Raw genomic sequence first — 25,654 nt, forward strand, 5'->3', positions numbered from 1 at the left:
CATGCTCTTACAATATGTTCAGTTGTCACATGGGAAGCATCCAATTTGCCGCACCTTAATAATATGTGCTAACTCTTACCCTAACTCTACACCTAACCCCAACCCTGCACATTATATTACTGAAAACCCTTTTGCTATTAGTATCAACACACAGCACCAAACATACACAACACAACACAAAATTAACGCTTACTCTAACACTAACACACATACATTCTCGCCTACATTTTCCTGCACACTCACACTTTATTTACAACATATAAACATTTTAATTCAGGAATATTAGATCATCACAAATGTGCATTCAATCATTTGTATATTTTGTATTTTTTGCACTCACACAAACCTTTGTACATTCTGAGCATTCTATATTTTGAATTATAACTTATGATTTACATAACTTTATATGAATGTGCATTTTATCAAAAGTACAAAAAGAAGGTGTGAAGTCTGCCAGCTTAGCTAGATAGGATTTTGTAGGTAATTCTGTAATTTGTAAATATTAATTTAAGCCACATGCTTGTTCTCTTAAATGTAAGAAAATTATGGTAAATGTTGAACTTCAAAAATGTAACCACATTGCACTCTGCTGGAATAAAGCTGATAAGTCATGTAATGTGTAATTGTTCGATCTCAAAACTCAGAGCTGAGATGTCTGAATGAAGGAATTCTTCCTATTGCTTTGAGACCAGAGTCAATAGCTAGAATTTACAAGTATAATGTATTTTATTGCTCTGGCTTCATGACCAGCTGCAAGATCATAAGGGCTGTAAACTCTGAGTTTAATTAGCCTGGGAAACAGAGAATAATGATGTAATCTGAAATGAGTCAGTGGTACTGTGTTATCAATTTAAAGACAGAGAGAGAGAGAATCAGGGCATTTTGCGTTTGTTTTCAGAACTGACAACATCACCAGCACTGCCTTGCTCTATATGTAAGTTTATTTTAGAACTGTGTTTGCTCTTAGATATAGATAGGAAATAGTAAGTCTAGTCTAGCTGTTTTCTGTATTGATGTCAGGACTTTTCTACTGTATTATTTTAAAAATTTCTCTGTGATCTCTGAACTCTTGGCTAGCACTGTGTAGTAAGAAGTACTGCCTTGTGTTCTTATTATTTATTATTAAATATTTTAAACCTTTCAACTGTGGCTGTTTTATGTAGAGATATTTTAAGCTCTAGAGTACATTGCATGTATATAGTGATACTCTCCAAGCCACTCCCAATAAGCCTTGCTGTTCGTCACACTTACCGTTTGGATAATAATATTGCAGAGTAACAATTGGACACCCTTTGATAAAGGCCTTATTAGTAGCTATTAGTGGTTGGTGACAAGTGGTACTACCATATAGTCTGGGCAGAAGGGGCATAGCTGGAGAACCTGTGCCAGCCTTTCCCAGGAGTGTCTGTGTGTTTGTATATAAGTCATATCTCAAAGTATGTGTGTGTCAGCTACTTGGGCAGGGACACGAAGCACTGGTTGGATAGAGAGGGTGCGGGAGGTTTTAGTCTGACTACTAGGCTGAGATCTGAACCCTATAGCTGTGGCAGTGGGGAGTCTTATTGGGGATCTGGAGAGAAAGGGAGAAACCAGCCCCAGACTGACTGTGATCTCTGTGTGCTCTTAGGGGAAATTATACTTTACAGTGTGTGTATTTGTTATCTTCTCAATGTGGATGCCCCTCACTGGTGTTAGTGGTGAGGATTGAGGCTCCTTGATTGCTGGGCCAGTGCATTGGCATCACATATTAATTGTTTGACAGTGGTGGGATATCCACACCACATATTAATTGTTTGGCAGTGGTGGGATATCCACACCACATATTGTTTGGCAGCGGTGGGATATCCACACCATATAGTAATTGGTTGGGACATACTAATTGGCTTGTAGTGGTGTGGATAGTGAATTCCTGTAGCTTGTGTACAGTGATCACTGAAGGTGTTTTTGTATGCTAAATCAGCCCCACAGTGAATATTCAGAGTTTAGATCACAATTGTTTTATTTCTTTTGTGAGCTTAGTTAGTCAGGGAGAGCAGGCAAGCATGTCAGCAGAGGAGTATGGAAAGCTGACAAGGAGCCAGTTGGCTGAGATGTGCCAGGCTAAAGGAATGGTGCAGGGAAACCTGACTAAGGCAGACATAATTGCAGCTTTGGTCACAGATGCATCAGAAAACAGCAACCAGGAGGATGATCAGACTAACCATGGAGATGGGCAACACTCAGGGAATGGACAGCTCCACCTTTGTGCAGAGGACTTAAAAATCCATCTGGAGCTTAAGAGACTTGAGTTGGAGGCCAGGCATTTGGAAATGAAAGCTGTGGAAAAGGAACAGTGGAGGCAGCATGAAAAGGAGATGGTGACTCTTTGCCAGAGTCATGGAGGTAATGAGGAAGGGAGTGACTGGACCCCAGAAGCCCAAAAGGTCAGTAAATTTCTTCTGCAGTTTACAGAGGGGTATAATTTTGATAGTTTCATTCATATGTTTGAGAGGGTATGTGAACAGTATGATGTTGACCAAAGGCTCTGGGTATGGTTCCTGACCCCCTTACTCCATGGTAAAGCTGTAACTATTTTGTCCAAAATGTCTTACGTTGACTGTTTTAATTAAACTACTGTTAAGAATTGCTTTTTAGAATTCTTTAAGCTAACACCTGAAACTTATAAGAAAACGTTTCGTGAGCATAGACGCAAGGCAGTTGAAAGTGTGTGTGAATATGTTGCTGAACTGAGCACTTATTTTCATAGGTGGTTGAGTGGATGTCAGGTCACCACTTTTGAAGGGCTGGCAGACCTTTTGGTGAGGGACCAAGCCCTTAGTACTTTGCCTGAGGACATGAGGACCTGGTTAGCTGATAGACAATGTGCTACCTCAGAAGAGTTGGGGAAGAAGGGAGACCTATAACTAGCAAGCAGGGCATGCCTGCACAGGAAAGGGACCCCCAGTACTGCTCATGGGTCTAAATAAATCCATGGTGGACAGCCCAGACTGCCCCAACAGAATCTACCAGTAGCAGGGGAAGCCACTAGTCCAGGTACATGTCTCGGACTTAGAGTTAAATGTTTTGAATGCAACCAGTGGGGCCATGTGGCATACAGATGTCCACGGAGGCAAGGTGAGGAACAAAAGATGAGAGCGCCAGTAAGTGGGAAAGTCAAAATGCCAATAGTAGGTTGTCCTGAGACAGATAGGGTACCGAACTACCATCCTGTAGATGTCCTGATCAGGAAGGATTTTGATGAGGCAGTACTATGTGTTAATGCAATTGCATGGAGTCAGGCTTCGAGACAGGCATGTGGATCTGGTAGCCTGGGGGAGATCCAGACAGACCGCATACTTGCAGCCAGGACTGGTGAGCTGGTTACTTCAGGAAGCAAACTACACTGCAGCAGTGAGACTGAAGGTGAGCCACAGCGGCTTCTGGGTACTGATGTTCCCTTGGACAGAGTGACTGCAAAGGTAGAGGTGAGTAGTAGTACCCAGGCTGACAGTGGGCACCACTGTCAGAGGATGCCAGAGTTCCTGTTGAAGGGGGAGCTCAAAAGGGTTACAAAGAGAGAGTTGAGACAGGCTCAGCTCTCAGACCCTGCATTGCAAGGCCTGAGGCAGGTAGCTAGGGAGGCACCTGATTCTCAAGGGAAGGGGGAATCTGTATACTGGGACAAAGGTTTACTGTATATAGAGTGGACCCCTGAGGGAGGGCTAGAAGGTGAGAGGGTACAGCAGTTGGTATTGCCTAGAGCCTACCGTCTGACACTTCTAGCCATAGCCCATGATATTCCCTTGGCAGGTCATATGGGCATAAAACGTACAAAGAGATGTAAGAATTTCTATTGGCCTGGAATTTCCAGAGATGTAACAGGGTACTACAGGACCTGTGAGAAGTGCCAAAAGGTAGGCAAGGCAGGAGACAAGTTGAAAGCTCCTTTGATGCCTTTGCTTGTGATTGAGGATTGAAAGGGTAGCTATGGATATTGTGGGGTCTCTGAGTACCCCAAGTTCCACAGAGAAAAAGTATATTGTAGTGGTAGTAGATTATACTACAAGATACCCTGAGGCAGTGGCTTTGCCCTCCATTTAGGCGGAAAAGATGGCAAATGCTTTGTTAGAGATTTTCAGCAGGGTAGGTTTCCCAAAAGAAATACTGACTGACAGATGTGCCAATTTCATGTCAGACCTGCTGGCTTGTCTGTGGAAGTACAATGGGGTGAAGCACCTGAAGACCACCCCCTACCATCTCCAGACTAATGGTCTTGTTGAGAGTTTAAACTCTACAATCAAGTCTATGCTACAGGCATTTGCAGACCAGTTTAACAGGGAGTGGGACAAGTATTTGCCCCATCTGTTGTTTGCTTACAGAAAGGTTCCCTAGGAATCCACAAATTTTTCACCCTTGAAGTTGTTGTATGGGCATAGGGTGAGGGGACCTCTAGATTTAATTTGTGATGAGTGGGAAAGTGAGTGTGAACCTCACAAGGAGTCTGATGTGGCATATGTCCTAAACCACAGGACAAGGCTCAGGGAACTCATGGGTTTGGCCCATGAGAACCGGGCAGAATCCCAACAACAGAAAAAGGTATGGTATGACAGGAATGCTCAAGTTAGAGAGTATGCTGTAGAGCAGCAGGGAATGGTTCTCATTCCTGTCAGAATCAACAAGCTGCAAGGAGCTTGAGAGGGACCCTACAAGGTGGTAAGAAAGGTAAATTATGTTAACTATATGGTGGAACTGCTAGGCAGGAGGCAAGGGCAGAAGTAGTACCATGTTAACATAATGAAACCTTACCAGGATAGGGAGGCCCTTGTGCTTAGTATTTGTAGTGCACTTCAGAAGGAGTCTGAGAGAGATCTGGTGACTGATCTCCTCAGTGCGGCTTGGACTGGCACCTCAGTGAAAGGGGTAGCAATATCCCAGCAGCTATCTCCTACCCAGGTTCGAGAAATCCAAGCAGTGTTACAGGAGTTTGGGGGACATGATTACTGCAAAACCAGGGTGCACCCACCTGGTACAGCACCAGATGGATACAGGACCCCAATATCCTATTAGCAAGCCCCTGATAGGGTGCTTGAGTGACTCAAACAGACTCTAAGGGAGGAGATACAGGAAATGTTGTAACTAGGGGTAATTCAAGAGTCCAACAGTCCCTGGGCCTCCACTGTGGTGCTGGTGCCAAAGAAGGATGGCAGCACCAAGTTCTGTGTGGGCTATAGGAAATTAAATAGTCACACAGAGTCAGATGCTTACCCCATGCCTAGGACAGATGAGGCCCTACAGCAGCTGGGTGGGGCTAAGTATCTTACAATCATTGCTCTTACCAATGGTTATTGGCAGGTGCTCTTGACTCCCAGTGCTAGAGACAGGTCAGCCTTTGTGACTCCTTTTGGCTTGTATGAGTTCACAAAGATGCCCTTTCAGATGAAAAATGCCCCTGTGACTCTCCAGAGGCTGGTAGATCATATCCTAGCATGAGCAAGAGGGTTTGCCCTTGCTTACCTAGATGATATTGCCATCTACAGCCATTCCTGGCAAGAGCACCTTCAAAATGTCAGGGAGGTGCTGCGCAGACTGCAGAGGGCAGTGTTGACCATTAAGCCCAGCAAATGTCAGGTGGGTATGGCAGAGGTCTCCTACCTGGGACATAGAGTGGGGAGTGGTATGATCAGTCCAGAACCTGCGAAAGTGGAAACCATTCAGGCATAGCCTGCACCTGTTACCAAAAATCAGGTGAGGGCATTCTTAGGGACAGCAGGGTACTACAGAAAGTTTGCCGCCAGTTGTAGTACCATAGCTGCTCCCCTCACAGACCTGACAAGGAAGAACAGGCCAGATAAGGTAGTGCAGACCACAGCATGTGAGCAGGCATTCCAGAAGCATAAAGAAGCTTTGGGAGGACCCCCTGTGTTAGCCAGTCCAGATTACAGAAAATTTGTTGTGCAGGTGGATGCTTTGAACCATGGGGTGGGGGCTGTACTTAGCCAGATTTTTTCAAAAGGAGAAGAGCACCCAGTGGTTTATCTCAGTCATAGGCACCAACCCAGGGAGGAATGCAGCTGTAAAAAAGGAATGTCTAGCCATGGTGTGGGTACTGCAGAAACTTCAGCCTTATCTGTATGGAAGAAAATTCACTATAGTGACAGATCACAATCCTGTAACATGGTTAAACAGAGCCAGCCAGCAAAATTCCAAGTTGCTAAGATGGAGCCTAGGGTTGCAAGCATATGATATGTCAGTGCAGCACTGCAGTAGGATTAGCAATGCCAATGCAGATGGGCTCTCAAGACAGGGAATGGGGTAAGGTATACTCAGATAGACCTAACCCTCTCAAGCTAGGATCTTATAGATAATTCTGTCATTTGTAAATATTAATGTAAGCCACATGCTTATTCTCTTAAATGTAAGAGAATTATGGTAAATGTTGAACTTCAAAAATGTAACCACATTGCCCTCTGTGGAGGAAAGCTGATAAGTCAAACATTGTATAATTGTTTGATCTCAAAACTCAGATCCGAGATGTCCGAATGAAGGAATTCTTCCTATTGTTTTGAGACCAGAGTTAATGGCTAGAATGTACATGTATAATGTATTTTATTGCACTGGATTCCTGACCAGCTGCAAGATCAAAAGGGCTGTAAACTCTGAGTTTCTATTAGCCTGGGAAACAGAGAATAATGATGTAATCTGAAATGAGTCAGTGGTAATGTGTTATCAATTTAAGGACAGAGAGAGAGAGAGAAAGAATCAGGACATTTTGCATTTGTTTTCAGAACTGACAACATCACCAGCACTGCCTTGCTCTATATGTAAGTTTATTTTAGAACTGTGTTTGCTCTTAGATATAGGTAGGAAATAGAAAGTCTAGTCTAGCAGTTTTCTGTACTGATGTCAGAACTTTTCTACTGTATTATTTTAAGCATTTCTCTGTGATATCTGAACTCTTGACTAGCACTGTGTAGTAAGACATATTGTCTTGTGTTCTTATTATTTATTATTAAATATTTTAAACCTTTCAACTGTGGCTGTTTTATGTAGCGATAATTTAAGCTCTAGAGTACATTGCATGTATATAGTGATACTGTCCAAGCCACTCCAAATAAGCCTTGCTGTTCGTTACACTTACCATTTGGATAATAATATTGCCCAGTAATAATTGGACACCCTTTGATAGGGGCTTTATAAGTAGCTGATATTAGTGGTTGGTGGCAAGTGGTACTACTATATAGTCTGGGCAGAAGAGGCATAGGTGGAGAACCTGTGCCAGCATTTCCCAGGAGTGTCTGTGTTTTTGTATGTAACTCATATCTCGAAGTGAGTGTGTGTCAGCTACTTGTGCAGGGGCACACAGCACTGATTGGACAGAGAGGGTGCTGGAGGATTTAGCTTGACCAGTAGGCAGAGATCTGGACCCTATAGCTGTGCCAGTGGGGAGTATTATTGGGGATCTGGAGAGAAAGGGAGAAACCAGCCCCAGACTGACTGTGATCTTGGTGTGCTCTTAAGGGAAATTGTACTTTACTGTGTGTGTATTTGTTATCCTCCCCAATGTGGATGACCCTCACTGGTGTTAGTGGTGAGGATTGAGGCTCCTTGATTGCTGAGCCAGTGCACGGGCATCACAGAAGGTATGTGTGATAGAAAATCAGGTGATCGCACATACTAGCTTCTTTGTGTGTAAGATTGTGGTACAGTGGGTATAAAGGAATATGTCTTTTCCTCACTGAAGTGCAATCTCAGAGTTGGTATATATAATTAGCATGGGCTACATTCCCCACATGGGAATTACAGGTTCAAAGTTCCCCACACAAAAGAATTGTTTATGTTTTTTTTTGTTTGATTTTTTTTTATGTGTTTGTTTTAGAGCACTTGTGTTTGATGAGGTTAGGCTTGATATGTTGCTTTGTCAACAAAGCAATATGTACCCATATATACACGCACACACACACATATATATATATATATATATATATATATATATATATATATATATATATATATATATATATATATATATATATTTACACACACACACTCACACACACACACACACACACACACACACACACACACACACACACACACACACACACACACACACCATAGATACTTTTTATTTCTATAATCTTTATTAAATATAAAAAGAAGATACAATGATAATTTAAGAATCAACAATTTTAAATCATGACACTTGGAAACAATGACCTAGTAAAGTCAACAAGGTACAAGCAACAATTAATGACACTAACCTAAATATAAAATTATTTACTGAAGTGCTATAAACCTAACAAGAAAGGGTAGATATTTGAATATGAATAAACAAATATATTAAGTAAAAGAGGATAAAAACAACCAAAGGCCTTATCAGTATAAAGGATATAGTGAAAAAACATACAGGGGGTAAGGGGATCCATATTCCTTAAAATATCTATACTTTAAAGATATCTAACCCTAGAGAGTTAGAGCAGAAGGAAGTCAAATTTTGGAGATGTAATATTGCAATATTCAATAAAATGAAGATGAGTATTTTAGCTAAACATTAAAAATGTATGGGTTGATAAATAATTAAATGCCATTTGTTTAAACCCTCTCTAAGTGAGTGAAAGTCTATCCTTCCAGTGTAATGTAATATAAAGTTTAATAAGAGTGAATAGTTTGATTAAAATGTGGATTTGTAACCTTGTCAGGCCTGGTGGAGGCATATGAAGAATAGCAAATTCCTATGAGAGGGTTGATTCTCTCAGAGAGCAACAAAGTTTATAAGAGCATTTACAGCTCCAAAAGGTGTGTAAAAGATCAGCTCTTTGCAGTTCACAGTATGGACAAAAGGGGAGAGAGAGTAGGATTACATTTCTTTCTAGTGGAAGTGGTGAGATAAGCATTATTAATAATCATAAGTTGTGTAGCTGAGTGTTTTAAATGGGATTGATTTAGTGGAAGTGGTGAGACAAGCATTATTAATAATCATAAGTTGTGTAGCTGAGTGTTTTAAATGGGATTGATTTAGAAGGTATTTGGATACATTGGGTTAGTTGATTGTTTGAGATTTCTGGATTCAAATCAGTCCAATATTTTGAAAAGAGAACCTTATTTTGGAATCTCATTGAGGCAATTCATTTGTATGTATTAGCGATCATTTTCTTTTGCATAGACAATAGGGACCAGAGAGTTTGACAGTTTTAATGTCATTATCCTCTAGTATAGAATTAAATACAATTTTGGAAGAAAGTTCCCTTAATTATCTTAAAATGATGGTGTAACTTCTAGGAAGATTTAGTGAAATTCTCAGGTTTGAGATAGATTGATCCCAAAAAGGGTAGAGGTCAATTAATCGACTTTCTTTTAAAAGGGGTAAATTATTCAAGTTAACCATAGAATTATCGAGTTTTAAATTACAATTAAGGTGTAATGGTTGTAACAATATGAAAATGTTGGATAGATTCAAGGATTCAATTAACTTTTATAAGTTAGATATACTTTTCCTTAGGGTGATGTGTAGTTTGGAGTTTTTCAGACATGTTTTGTTCAGAAAGGGAAGATTCTTATGGTTAAAATTAAGGGATCTAACATAATTATAATATAATTCTATCCAGGGTATCATGAATTCTTGTTTGGGTTATAATTTGATATTACTATAACTTCACTACTATTTATTATGTCATAGTATAATTTAAAGTCGGGCAGGTTCAGTTCCCCCTTTATCCTTTGGATAAATCAATTTTTGGTAAGAAATCCTGACTGATTTAGGGGACCAGATACATTTTTCAAGGGTAGAATGTAGTCTTTTAAAAATATTATGGATTGTCACTTGAGAAGTAATAAAGGTATAAAGTAACCTTGGTAAGGTATTCATCTTAATAATTGCTACTTTGGACAGAAGTAGAAAATGAAGGCTGTTCCATCTGTTACAATCCAGTTGTAAGGTAGTCCAGATGGACAGAAGAGGAAAATGAAGGATGTTCCATCTGTTACAATCCAGTTGTAAGGTAGTCCACAAACTATTTATATTATTTTGGTAGAAAGCTTTAGGGGTCTTGCTGGAAAGAAATTCCTAAGTATTCCAAGGACTGTTTTATTTTGATTTCAAATGTCCAAGGGTAAATAGAGAGAAAATTGGGTGAATTAATTGGGAAAATTGCAGATTTAGTGGTATTTAGTTTATAATTGGAAAACTTCGAGAATAAGTTGATTGAATTTAGAATTTTTGGTATGTCAGTGCTTGGCAAAGTGAAATAAAGATTTAGGCCATCAGCAAAAGTGGATAGAACAATCCTAGTGTTATGAAATACTGGCACATAATGAAAGGTTTTCTGAGTGATGAGTAAGAGTAATGGATCAATATATAGGTTAAATAGGAATGGGGATAGAGGACAACCTTGTTTTCTTCCATTTCTAATGTTAATCCAAGCAGAGATATATTTTTTATGTGGAGTGTGGTATAGACATTAGTATAAAGAGTTTTAACAATATGAACAAAAGTTGGAGGTAGACCCAAGTAGGGCAAGACTGAAAGCAAGAAGTCTAAGTTAAGTCTGTCAAAGACTTTAGAGGCATCAACTGCAAGTGCAAACATGGGGTTGTGGTTTTTCCTAGAAACATTTATCATGGCTTCTAGAGTGAGCGTATTGTCACAGGTTTGTCTGGATAAGATAAAGCCTGATTGCCCGGGTGATACAATATGGGGAATAATGACCTTTAGTCTATTAGCCAGGATTGTGGTTAAAATTTTAATGTATAAATTAATCAAGGAAATGGGCCTATAACTCCCAGAGTCTTTGGTGTCAGATTGTCAAGCTTGTTTTATCTGTAGTGGAAGGTCCTGTGAGAAGGAGATTTTACAGCCATTCCAAATAAGAGTTTTTTTTTTAGCTGCTGATAGGATTTTACAACATCTTGGTATTTTAAGAGCTTCAGATAAACTTTTCTCTCAGTTTGTCTGTGGTTTGGGTGACCTGGACTGCCCGGTGAGCTGTTTCAATCATTATTTTCTTGGCCTCATCCGAATCATCAAAAGGATGTTCAGGATATGTTCGATTGTTTCCAAGACGCTAGGGTATGCATGTTTTTTCAGGAATACCATAAATGATAATATTGTCATGTTTTGATCTTGCTTTGAAGTCGATTATTTTCGATTGCAGATCTTGGATAGTTTTGGTGTTAAGAGCCAATTCTTTCTGTAGTTACTCTATTTTGGATTTGTTAGTAAAAACGTTTGCCTCTGTCTTCTCCATTTTAGTTAGAATTTGGTTAAATGAATAACCAAAGGACTGGACTTGGGCAGAAAGATCTTCTAGGACGTGTTGTATAAGTTGTAAAGCTAGTTTCAAATCTTCGAGGTTTGCTGGTTGGTCTGATTTTAACTCCTTGGTAAAATTGGCTTATTTTATTTCAATGAGACAGGTATGCAAAACAAGCAAGTCAGAGTAACTACTGCCTTTTCTTATTGTTTCTGTAGACTTGCATATCTGTGAAATTAGGGCCAGCCCTTTTCATCATACTATTGCTATCCACCACTTTTCTGGTCTATTCTGATCCTCTCCCTCCCCCAAAGAACAATTGCAGCCTAATCACTATTGGTTATCCACCACATTTTCTGGTCTATTCTGTCCTCCCCTCCCCCACATGGCCTATTACAGCCTAACATAGCTTTCTTAAGCTACAGGAGCCATTTTTAAAATCATCTTGGTGTAGCTGCTTGTCTCTTTGGATGGAGTGCTCATACCTAAGGTTATTTTTCATATTTGTTTCTTTTCATTTGTAAAATGTATTGATGTTGCTTTACACCATTGTAAAGTGTAATGAAGCTAGACATGTATTTTTATGAAAAACAGTATTTTCAGTAACTCTGTGTGCTTGAAACTGTTTATTTAGCCATTGTATTAGTAGGCTCAGATACTGTAGATTATAGACTTGTTAGAGCTTTACTTGTGTAGAGCATTTATTGTTAGAATATTATTTCTTTGCTGCTTACTTTATTGCATTTTTTAGAAATGCCTAGTTATTAGTGTGTACATTCCCACACCTATTGGTTTAGAATGTGTTATACCAATTAATTAGTATCAGTATTCTTATATATCTGCAACTGCATTAATCTGTTGAATGTGATAACTGACAACTTGTGTTAATTTTCACATTATCACAAACTGAGGTATTTATCTGTGTATAGATTACCTAGATTTTCTTTTCTTTCCACTCCTCTGTTATCAGCTTTGTGTTTTTTACATTTTTTTTCTTAACAGTTGCTGCATTTTGTATTAATATTGATTATTTTTCTTCACAGCTTCTCCTTTTAATTCTACTTTCTCTTGATCCCCACCAAGCCAAGTTTGATCTATTGGCCTGCAGTGCTCTTTAACAGAACCAGGCAACCTTGGAATCAGTGCTATTTTCAAAATATACAAAAAGTATGTTTTATCCTCCATACAAACTGTAATTGCTAGCCCTTGTTTAATTTCTATTTTTAAGTAAAGCACTCCATCACAGACATTAGTTTGCCCCTCCCCATACTGTACTTCCTAACAGCAGTCTCCCTTTGCAAGCTGTTTCAACTATTTGTAAGCCCTGCTGTTTTTCTAGTATTACTAAACCCTTTCTCCTATAACTTGTGGTCTTTCTAAATCCTACATACTCCTGGTTACAAGTGTTTATTTTATTTCAAAGAAAGGTATGCAAAACAAGTAAGTCCAAAGTACCTACTGATTTTCTTATTTCAGAATATCTGCTGCCCCCCCATTCTGTACTTCTAACTGCAATCTGTCTTTAGATGCTGTACTATTTGTATGCTCTGCTGTTTCTCTACTTCTGCTAAACCTTTTCTCTTATAAATTCTTGTCTTCCTAATTTCCACATAACTCCTTGGTAAAATTGGCTTATTTTATTTCAATAAGACAGGTATGCAAAACAAGCAAGTCAGAGTACCTACTGCCTTTTCTTATTGTTTCTGTAGACTTGCATATCTGTGAAATCAGGGCCAGCCCTTTTCATCATACTATTGCTATCCACCACTTTCTGGTCTATTCTGATCCTCCCCCTCCCTACAAGAACAATTGCAGCCTAATCAGGACCAGCCCTTTTCATTATAACCTATAAACCTACTGATAGTCTTCCTTCATCTGTTGTCCACTACGCTCCCCTCCCTTCCCCCAATTTCCACCCACCCCCAGTGGTCCTACCTTTATTACAAACAGTAACCCCTCCCACCCTTCAACCTATAAAATCACCACACCTATACTTCCTCCTACAACTTCTCACTACTATCCCTCCTACTCAGCTAATATGTACAAGCACACCATATCTATAGTCACTGCATGTACACTCCTTGCATACATCACATCTTACCAAACCTCCACCATTCCTGCACTCAACCACTACCACTGTACCACCACACACACCACCACTCATATCCCACCTCTACTCTACTACTCTCTCATCAGGTCAACAACCTTCCCAATACACCCTCTATATAGACTACAGACCACAATACCTAAACTAAAAACAACCCCTCAACCTAACATAACCCTACCACCATACCTATTGCCCACAGAACACAATAAAAAAACTTCCCTTATAAGCAAGCATATACAGAAATTGATAAAACTAATAATCTCATCCATATCCAACCTAGCACTCAATGGAGACATCCATCCTAATCCTGGTCCCTCTATCTCCACCCCCTCCTCTCATAATCAGACTGCAAACCACATCTCCCAAATCACAGGCAATAGAAAGCCAACCAACCTCCTTCTGATAAGCCTAAATATTATAAGTTTATGCAACAAGGTGCATGAATTCCATGCCACCTTAGACTTCTACTCCTCTGATGTAGTGATCCTTACAGAAACATGGTTAAAACCACACATTACTAATGAGCAAATCCTCCCTGCTGGTTACAATGTACTAAGAGTAGACTGACTAAACAAAAAAGGAGGTGGTATAGCTATAATATTTAAGCAGCATCTAGACATCCAGATCTTAAAGTTAGCATCTCTCCAAATAGGTAAGGAAGAAATAATATATGCCAACTTTAAAATAAACCAAAATAAAACCCTAAACATAATAGGTTGCTATTTCCCACCTGGCCGCAACATCCCTCCACTTGAAAACCGCCTCAGCTGGACTACCCACCACCTACCCCAAGAAACTTTAATTCTAGGAGACTTCAACACTGACTGGCAATCCTGCTCCAGCAACCACCCAACCCATCTTGTAAATCTTCATGGCTTCACCCAACTAGTCCAGTCACCTACTAGGATAAATAACTCCAACAAACACACTACCCTTGATTGGATACTAGTCAATAAGAGCCCCCAGTCATATACAGCAGGCTGCTTATCTGACAGCCTCAGTGATCACTCCCCAACCTTTGTACTAAGAAAACATCTTTATAAAGCAAAACCCATCATCTACCGTCAAATACGCAAAAAAACTAACTTCAACACTCTCTCATTCAGCTCATCCTTAAAAGACTGTAACTGACAACCTTTAAAATACCTCAAACTAGATGAAGCAGTTGATTACTTTAATAAAACATTCCTAAGCATCCTTAATTACCATGCCCCCATAAGATGTTCCCGAACTAGAGCCCAACAATCCCCATGGCTACAAAAAAACACGAAGTCTGAAATGAAAAACAAGGATAAAGCATGGGACAACTGGCGCAAAACCAAAACCCCCTCTACTAGGCAAAAATTCCTAGAACTACTCAACAGAACCAAAAAGTGTATAAAACAGGACAAAATCCAATACTACCAGTCTGCCCTTACCTCCTCCCAACATAAGCCCAAACAATTCTGGTCCTCAATAAACTCCATCCTCCTCCTAGGTAAAGTAAGTACACCCACTCCTAACTTAACTCACTCCTCTGAAAATATTGCTACCTCTTTCAACAATCACTTCACACAAACCGTACTATCACTATCTAGACAATACAACCCCCCCCATAAACCCACACCATCAACTAGAACTAAATCTCCCAACTAGCTTCTCTTTCTCTCCTGTTCCTACCTCCAAAATAAAACAACTACTAACTAAACTTAAAACCACCAGATTAGCAGCAGACAACCTCCCAGGTGAATACATTCAACTTGCAGCTGACGCTCTAGCCTACCCGTATCACTCTTGATTAATGGATCTCTGTCAGAAAGTAATGTTCCTACACTATGGAAAGTCTCACACATAAGTCCCCTACACAAAGGAGGCCCCTCCACAGATCTAACCAATTACCTCCCCATAGCGATTCTCTCGCCACTCTCCAAAATACTAGAGAGATGCATTCATTCTCAAGTCTCAGATCACCTCCTTGCTAACAACCTCTTCTCCAACACACAACACGGTTTCCAACCTAACCATAGCACCACCACTGCCTTACTCTCTTTCTCTAACACTATCCTACAAAATAAAAATGCAGGTTATCTCTCCTCAGCTACCTTCCTAGACCTCTCTAAAGCTTTCGACATGGTCCACACAAACAACTCATCTCTCTTCTCAATAACCTATCCTTCTCTCAACCAGTCATCAACTGGTTTCAGAGTTACCTATCTGACCCCCAACAAGCAGTTGTTTGGCAGGACAACCCCCCTCCCCAACTACCAGTCTCCATAGGAGTTCCCCAAGGGTCCATCCTGGGACCCCTACTCTTCTTTATTTTCACCAATAATCTAGCCTCAGCCACAACACATGGCACACTCAGATAATGCAGATGACTCAACCATCATCTGCACAGCCCACTCCCTCCCAGAACTGCAAAAAGTCACACAGGAAGCATTTTCTTGTATTGAAACTTGGTTATCTGATGCCCAACTAATACTCAACCCAAACAAAAAATTACTAATCTTCCAACCCACCAAACTTACCCTAGACAGCTCTTACTTTAACATCACAACAAAAGACACCACCATCCATCCTACAGAACACACCAAATTACTAGGAGTAGAAATAGGCAATAAACTGAACTTTGACATTCACATTTCCATGACCATTAAAAAAGTGCACAAAAAATTAGGAGCATTATATAGAAATCAGCAACTACTTACCAAAGCAGCTAAAATTTCAGTAGCAAATTCTTATCTTATCTCTACCCTACTCTATGCCTCTCCAGTATTTACTAACCTTAGACAAAGTGATCTAAATAAGCTCGAAACCTGCTACAACAAAATCGCCAAATTTGTCACAGGGGCTTCCTACCGTACCCACCACTGTCTCTCACTAGCAGAACTGGGCTGGCTAGAGCTCCCCCACCTCCTTCAATGTTACCAACTCACACTCGCCCACAAACTAATAAACCAACCACTAAAAGTCCCATCCCTCTAGAATCTACTCCAACCCTACATAACAATGAGACCACTAAGATCCAGCCACAAAAACCTCCTACAGGTCACAAGAGCCATTAACTCTGCTGGAGAAGCATTATTCTCCTGCACTGTAGCCAAACTCTGGAACTCCCTCTCATTCTCAATTACCTCTGTAACTTCTTGCACCCACTTTAAATCCTTACTAAAATCACACTTCAAAACTTGCCAGATATGCCCTTGCAACCCCCCCTAATACCATCCACTCCCCCCACCCACTACCTCTCTCAGCCCCTATCAACAACCTACTCTTAGCAAGCTTGGCTACTAATGTTCCCAGCTACCTACCACATAATACTAACTTCTTGTAGCAACAACTGCTAATGGCTGTTATGTACCTCAAAACAGTTTGTATCAATTGTTCACTGATGAATCGCAACTACATTTTAACCATGTTTAGTATGTCACCATATTTTAAAATTGTACTATGCTCTACAGCTGTTTTACATCTGTTTTCTTCTTGTCTTGCATCCTTAATTGGACTAATGTCTATATTTAAATGCTATGTTTTTTTAACTGTATAATGCAAATAATAGTTAATGTGGAGCTTTTCTCCCCGGACCTCCGCTGAAAACGGACTTGTGTCCAGTCGGACATTCCTGGTTAACAAATGTAAATAAATAAATAAATAAATAAATAAATAATAGTTGGTATATCCTGTTGTTTAGCAGTCCTAAGTTTTATTGTATTAGTTTCCTTTTCTGGAGAGGCCATCAATGAGAATATTGCTTTGGTCGTTTGGGTTTCCATACTGATATCCTTGTTAGACATCTTAGGCCCTCTCTGTAGCCTATTGTGGATAGTGAGTAATGGTTACTTCCTTGTGGCTATGGCTAGACAGTCAGGATCTGATCAATCCGGCCAAATCTACCTTTTTTGAAGTACTAAACTGTTTTCTGGATATGAAAGCAGCGAATTATCAATGTTATCAATAGCTTGGTGGGGGTATATTCACATTAGTTAGTCCAGCTCTATATCGATCGGGATAAATTTCTCTAATATTTGGTCGGAGCCAAGGAAACACAGTGTATACAGGATAGCAGCCATCTTGTTCAAGGATTCATGGATACTTTTGATATTCTACATTATCTTAACATTACACATTTGATACACACAGCTACTTAATACAAATGCTGTAACTTTAATTTCAGCAAACATGTTATTATACTTACCTAACCGTAGGTTCATAGGTAAGTACTAGACTAGCTGCCTTTGAGGCCATTTAAGACTAGCCAGTTTCCATTTTTGTGCTGGAATTAACCTGTCCCATTTGGTTAGAAAATGTCCTCACCCATACTGTAGTCAATAATTATATATTAACCCCTAATGAGAATAATTGGACTCATGTCACAGATAATTTGAGAGGGCTCATGCATGGGCTAAAGCATTGAGGAGCTGCATTTGTCCATTAGTAGTACAGCATGCAGTCTTGGGGTACATTTTCTGTTTCCCATCCATAGAGCCAAGTTGTGATTGAATATGAACAGGGATGACCTTTGTTTTATGTGGATGCGGAGTCTATTCCAATGTGGTGGTATCTTCTGCAAGATATATCTGTCTCTCCAAACCATTTGTTGATGTTGCAGAAGAGATTTGTATTCCTAGACTGAGTATTTCTAATGCTATTTGACTTGCTGATGTGCAGTAAATCCATCAGTGTTAGGTCAGAGGATGCCTTGTATGCCAGGCATGGGTCGCCTGTTAGCAGTCTGTAGGATACCGAGTACAGTGACAGGGCTTTGAGTCAGTCCATGTAGGACATAATGTTTAGGCCTTGAATCCTTTTAGCAAGGTATGCCTATATTGATATAATGCTGCCAAACTATGGAATGCCCTTCCTTCTTACATTACTCAATTAAGCTCCCTAAAGGCCTTTAAAGCTGCACTAAAAACTCCCTATCTACAGTACATAATCCCGCCTGTATCTGTGAAATACAGTGCAAACCTCCATAATCCAACACAACGAGCTACTCATATCCTGCTTGCCAAACCTTTGTTATACTTTTTTCCTCCAGCACCTGTGAAATACAGTGCAAACTTCCATAATCTCACACATCCAGCTACTCATATCCTGGTCTTCAAACCTCTGCTATGCTAACTTTTCCTCCTGCACCTGTGGAATACAGTGCAAACCTCCATAATCCCACACATCCAGCTACTCATATCCTGCTCTTCAAACCACTGTTACATTAACTTTTCCTCCAGCACCTGTGAAATACAGTGCAAACCGCCATAATCCCACACATCCTGCTCTTCAAACCTCTGTTACATTAACTTTTCCTCCAACACCTGTGAACTACACTGCAAACCTCCATAATCCCACACATCCTGCTCTTCAAACCTCTGTTACATTAACTTTTCCTCCAACACCTGTGAAATACACTGCAAACCTCCATAATCCCACACATCCAGCTACTCATATCTTTCTTTTCAAACCTCTGCTATACTTTTTCCTCTACCAAGTTTCATACCTACAAGATTCTGAATGTTATATTTATAACTATATTCTCTGTGTGGAAAAGTATTTTTCTGTGTATCTTTACTGTATGTCAATTCACTGTGCTTCAAAAAATTCACATCATACCAATGCCTCTGTACCATTTCAATGTATATACATGTTTGTATTAATTTTGTATTAACTTGTATTTTTTGTGGAATATTTGAATGTTGTGGAGCTTTTCTCCCCAGGCCTAAACTGAAAATGGGCCTCTGACCAAGTGGACTTTCACAGTCAAGAAATGTCAATAAAGAGATAAATAAATAAATATCTCTGTGGCCATTTTAGTTGTTGCATGTGTCTGGACAAATAAATGCAAAAGGGGCATTATATTCAATGACTGGCCCAATGACAGCTGGGTAAAGGGGGGCAATGACATCCCTAGATATAGACACAATTCCTTTGTTTATAAGCTGTGCAATATAGAAGGACTTTCTTACAACAATGGACACGTTTGTTGAAGGTTAGGTCACTGCTCACATACTTTCCCAAATCATGCACAACTGGATCAATTCTTATGGATGTTTTTTCAATGTGCTAGTTCTTTGGCATAGATGACTTCCCAAAGGATACAGTAATTCATTTTTTGTTATTGAATTTCAATCCATGATTTTGGCACCAGTTATTTATTTGGGAAAAACATTCTTGTAGGATGGCTAAGTCACCTTAGCCAGGTTGAGGTATGCAGTATAAACCATTTTGCTTTCATCCATTAGTTTTGTAACCTTTTCAAAAAAAAAATGCCAGGTTGGGCAAGCATGACCTACCCTTGACAAATCCAGACTGAGAGACAGATTCAGTGTTTGGAGGTTCTCTATGTCCTGATTGATTAATTCCATGCTAAGTCTTTCCAAGGCTTTGTGTATGAGGCTTGTCAGACTTATGAGTCTGTAACTGCCTAGGTCTGTGGAAGGTCCTCCCTATGTAGGAGAATGACTGTAGCTGTTTTCAATTAATTTGGTACAAAACCTATATCGATGCTGAGATTAAACAGTGTTGTTAGGGGTGTGGGTACATTGTGATTCCTGTTATTTAAGATGTATCCAGGAATATTGTCAGGACCCATCAATACAGTAGTTTAGCCATTGATACTACTTTTAGGACTTGGTCTTGTGTGATAGCTGGAGGTGAGCCAGTTTCAAATATATTTCAAGTGACAGATGGAGGGGAGGGAAGTGAGACAGGGGTGAATTTAGAGCTAAATTTATCAGCTGGTAGGTTCCCTATATCTTCAGCCTATGTTATCATAGCCTCTGTGATCTTGTACTAGAGGAGGCAGCACAGTGCCATTTCTTATAACACATCTGGTAATGCAGCAGAGCTTACATTTTAAGATGAGTCAAATAAGATGGATATTTTTTCCAGTGGAACTATGTTATTTGACGGAAGTTTTCCTTATTATTTGAAAGACGAATCTAAGCCAGCCAGCTAGTTAGCTAGGCAGCTATGGAAAAAAAACTTGGGAGAATGACAGAAGTAATTAAGGGTTGTGTTCAGTCTTTAGGACTGTATATTATGTGTTTCATGTTGCTTTTTATGTGCTCAGACAGATGGGGAGTGAATAGAAATAGGAAAATGTATTTTAGGCTTTTGTCCAGCATTATTTATTTATTTTTGCCTTGTCTCTGATTTTGTTTGTTTAACATTTGTTTACTGGGAAAGTCTGACTTGGAACAAAGCCAATTTTCAGCAGAGGCCTGGGGAGAAACACTCCAGATGCATGTCTTTATAATGTGGAAGGAGACCTGAGCACCCAGAGAAAACCCACACGAATACAAGGAGGACATGCAGATGCTGCACAAAAGACACCTAAGCTAAGAATCAAACCGGATAACCTCTTGCTGTAAAGCAGCAATGCTACTACTGCACCATACATTCTTTGTCTGGGATTCTTGTGGTGAGAGATATTGAGGTATTTATAATCAGATGCCATATGCACAGTGATATGGCTGCAACTGCTAGACATGAGTGGGGGCTGTCTGTCGATGAACATTCCATCTCGTCACTTGATCAGTTTAAACAGTTTGGCTTTGTAGGACTAGTGTACATTAATGTGAAATAAGATGTAAAACTTGTGGCTGCTTGCTTGAAATAAAAATGGAAATTGCATAAATATCAGTTGTTTCTAATTTTACAGACTGACTGTGACTTTTCTTTCATAGGTTTAGTCTGTTCCTCACAAAACTTGTGGTTTGCTGGACAACCACAAAGCATTCTATAGCTATGTCAAGAATCTCAATGGCAACACTCAGATATCCTCTGCGTTACAGTACAATGGCACTAAATAAACAGAACCAACTGATATTGCCAACATCCTGGTAGATAGGTTCAGTTCTAACTTTACCCTCCTCTCACCCTCTAAAGGGCCCATCTCTATACTGGAAGGATGCAAAGTTCCTGTAATCACGGCTGCACTGGTAAAAACCACACTTTCCAAAGCCAAGAACACAGCATCCATGGAACCTGACAACATCCCAGGCTGCATTCTATATGAACTACAGAATAAACTGGCACCCCACCTAAGTACCATGTTCAATCATAGCCTCACCTCAGGCTTCATGCCCACTGAATGGTGCATAGTGACGGCTATCCCATTCCACAAAAGGGGAGCCACCATGAACCCTGGGAACTACCACCCCATTAGGCTGACGAGCCTGGTTTGCAAGGCTATGGAACATATTGTTATGGAACTTATAAAGAATGACACTGGTAATCTCCAAACTCTGGACCCCACCCAGTTTGGGTTTGTAAAAGGCAGATCATGTCTCCTACACCTGATAGACTTCTTTGAAGTGGTTACCAAAGCCGTAGATGAGGGTAAGATGGTTCACACAGCCTATCTAGATCTCGCCAAGACTTTCGACACTATCCCCCACTCTGGAATTATAGATAAACTCACTAAACTAGGTATAAATCCCTATGTCACAAGATGGGTTGCCAACTGGGTCACTGACAGAACCCACACTGTGAAAGCAGCAGACTTCAAATCCAACTTCAGACCAGTGACAAGTGGAGTACCACAGGGTTCATTCCTGGGTCCTCTCCTGTTTGGTATCTGCTTCTGAGAAGTACAAGCTGACACAGAAGGTCTTTGGCTAATGAAGTTCGCAGATGATTGCAAACTAGGAGCCATAATTGAAACTCCTAATGATGTGGACATCCTATAAAAGGGTCTCACTGAGACAGATGCCAGATGTCAAAGCCATGGCCTCAAGCTCAATGCCAAAAAATGCATTGTCATCCCTTTTGGTAAAAACTCTGTACCCATGAACTACCACATAGGCGTTAGTCTACTTAACACCGAAAGTGTGATAAGAGACCTTGGGACACAGGTGGACAGTAGTCTCTCCTTTCATAATTACATCACCACAGTAGTCAGGAAATCGTTCTATGTGGCACACCTCATCACAAAATGTTTCTCATCCAGGAAAAAAGAGGTCATTGCTCCCCTCTACTCGTCACTCATTAGACCCATTATAGAGTACAACTCCCCTTTTGGTATGTACCTCACAAGACATCTACAACAACTAGAAAGGCCACAGAAATACCTCACAAAGAGGATTACCAGCCTTGAACAGATGCCCTATGCAGACAGTGTCAAAAAACTCCAGCTTTACTCTGTCGCATATCGCCTACTCAGAGGCGATCTCTGCCTAACATAAAAAGCTATGTCAAACCCAGAGCTGTTGGACATGCTCCACTTAAAGAAATCCCAATCCCTCCAAGCTACACACTCTAGGGACCTAAACCTTGTCACCACAATAGACAGAACATGCTGGAGGGATAGATTCCTGTCCCAGAGCTGTCCTATACTCTGGACAAACTATGTATCTATATCAAACAAAGCTCCTCAATAGCACTCTTTAAGAAAAATCTTGATGATTGGATGGGAGATAGGAAATTCACCCCGGGGATCACTTCTGTGGCTCTGCTCGACAGGGGCACAGGAAAATAATTTTCTTGGGTAGCGAAAGCTAGGGTACCGTTTGGCTAGGCTTATATAGGCCCTAGGGCCAATAGCCTAGTACCTACCTATGAACCTATGAACCTATGTTAATAGTCACTAAATACTGACAGCCATTTGGGTTTCAGACTTTAAATCCTTCAGAAAATGAATGTGCATGTATTATTCTTTCAACTTTCTAAGTATATAAGAGCAATATTTAAAATCTGACCCTGAATTTGGGACTTTGACCCTTATTAATTTTTTCGCTTTGTTCCTGATGCTTGTGCTAAGAGCTTTTTGGGTATTGTTTTTACATAGTTAGATAAGGTGCACACAGTACAGTGGCTATAACTGTCGAAGGGTGAGTGGACATAGGAATGGAGGATGTTTGTGGATGAAAGTAAATCCTAGTTTTTATTTTATTTATTTGTTTATTTATCCTTTGTTGACCAGGTTAGTTCCACTAGGCTGGTGACCTCTTTTCAGGGCAACCATGGTGACATTTACACTATTAGGGAAATTTGGCCAGGGTATTGGGGAACTTCTCCAACTTGGAGCCAGTTTAGTTTGCAAGTATGTGCACATTGCTCTTTCCTAGTTGTTGTTGTTTGTCTTTCGGCTTTTTCCTGGTAAGGGGTCGCCACAGCGGAACTCCGGTTCGCTAATGATTGGCAGTAGATTTTTTTACGAAATGCTGAGGTGCCAGCTCGACGCCCAACATTCAACGAAGGCATGCCCATTTACGCACGCATGTCTTTCGAACGCTACCCAACCGCGTGGAGGACATGCAGACTCCGCACAGAAGACACTCCCAAGCCAAGCTGAGTAAAAATAGCTTGCCCTTTAACTATCATGTCAGGACTGGCGAACATTTGTAAAATACTTTACTGTGACTATTTTTTATCACAATTGGGCTTTGGTGGTATACATAATCAAGTGGCTGCATTTGATGTCTAATGACATTATAGACAATTATAGCAGTTGTAGTGGACTTTCATGGCTGAAATGTTCTGAAGTAGGTAATTTATTAGTACATTTTACTTCACCTCCTACTGGAAATGCTCCAGTTTGCATACATTTATAACACACACAATTTTTCCTTATTAAACAATAAGTATTTTTTTAAAAAATTAGTAGGCAAATATACATTTTAAACAATTAGGAATGTTAATCAAAAAGAGCACCTGTATTAATGTGTGGTTCCAGAAGAAAATGTGTGTGTGTGTGTGTGTGTGTGTGTGTGTGTGTGTGTGTGTGTGTGTGTGTGTGTGTGTGTGTGTGTGTGTGTGTGTGTGTGTGTGTGTGTGTGTGTGTGTGTTTGTGTGTGTATGTATGTGTGTGTGTGTGTTGGGGGGGTGCACCCATAGTTTGACAAGGAAGTATGAGTTATTTATAGTCCATTACCTTGCTATGAGTTACATTTCTTGACCACTGAATAATCAGAGAAAGCTAGAAGGAGTCTTGAGGAAACAACAAAGAAAGTCGAATGGTAAATTTGAAGGGCAGCACTAAGAGGATACCCCTGACACTAAAAGGGGAAGGCTTATGTCCTGGACATATCAAATGGCTGAATGTTAAACTCTGAAAAACTGTTTTATAAAACTATAGAAAATACTCACAGGACAAGATAAAAGAATTGGAGGTGTTGTAAGTAGTATTCTGTTCTTGATTTTGAAACAACTATGACTAAATAATTTAAACAATTTTATTTTGCCCTTTCTCTCCATTTTGTTTACAAGATGTCAGTTTATCCGTCCGTAAATACATTAAAAAACAATTCGGAAGAATGTTTCTTTTGGTACTGCAAAATGTTATAAACTGTATCTTCTTAAAATCTACATGTGAAATGCTCTGCCTGAGTTTTTTTCCCATCCAAAAATTCTTAAGTAGCAATTACTGACTCACTGCTTAACAAGAAATAAACCATCAGAGTGAATGCTAGAATTGCTATGGAAGTTCCTGTGTCACCAAGACAAGTGTTCTAGAACTGAGGAATTGTTAAGGTCTTAGACCAAAACAGGGATTTATTTTAGTCAGAAAGCTCCTTATGCCAGGTAAAAGGCTTACCCTTGTGTCCATGTGGGGGTGTGTTGTGGACAAAAAGTCTCATAGCAGTGTAAAGGGGTTGTCTTACACACACACACACACACACACACATATATATATATATATATATATATATATATATATATATATATATATATATATATAAATAGTCTAAGCCACTGGACTACAGTTGTTGAATCTTATAAAAATGTAGAAAACCTTTAAGACTTTAGTAGATTTGGGAGAGATGTGCAGTCTACAACAACAAATGGCCACATTAATGAACCAGCCTTCTACCTTGCTGGGAATTTCTAATGGCAATAGTCTTTTGAAGAAAGTAAGCAAGGATGGCAATATCCAGGCCTATCTGATGGCCTTCAGAAGGTATGTGACTCAACAGAAGTGGACCAAGCCAAGTGGGCTAGAATTCAATCATTCATTCAACTGAGGAGTCCATCAATTCAGATATGTACTTAAAATACACTAATACCAGTGATAACTCAAAACTAAAATGAGAAATTTTTGCAAGGCCTGGAGCTTCACCTGAAGTATAGCGTCTTTAAGTTTCACAGCTGAACATTCAGTATGGTGCAGAACAATAAAGTGACAAACGGCTGACATAATGAACATTTTAAAATTGTGTCCAAAATGTAATATAAATAATGTAAGTGAAATGTTATAAATCTTGGCTGTAAATAACTTTAATAGGACAGTCTGTAATAATTTAAGAAAGTGGGTATTTAGTTGTGACCCCAGGTCTTGGGATAAACTAGTTATTTTAACAGAACATCTTTTGCTAGCTGAAATTGAAAACACCAAGTTTAATAA

The sequence above is a fragment of the Protopterus annectens genome, chromosome 2.part1 (genome assembly GCF_019279795.1).
Source record: "Protopterus annectens isolate FY-2018-M chromosome 2.part1, PAN1.0, whole genome shotgun sequence".
In the NCBI taxonomy this organism is placed as follows: Eukaryota; Metazoa; Chordata; order Ceratodontiformes; family Protopteridae; genus Protopterus; species Protopterus annectens.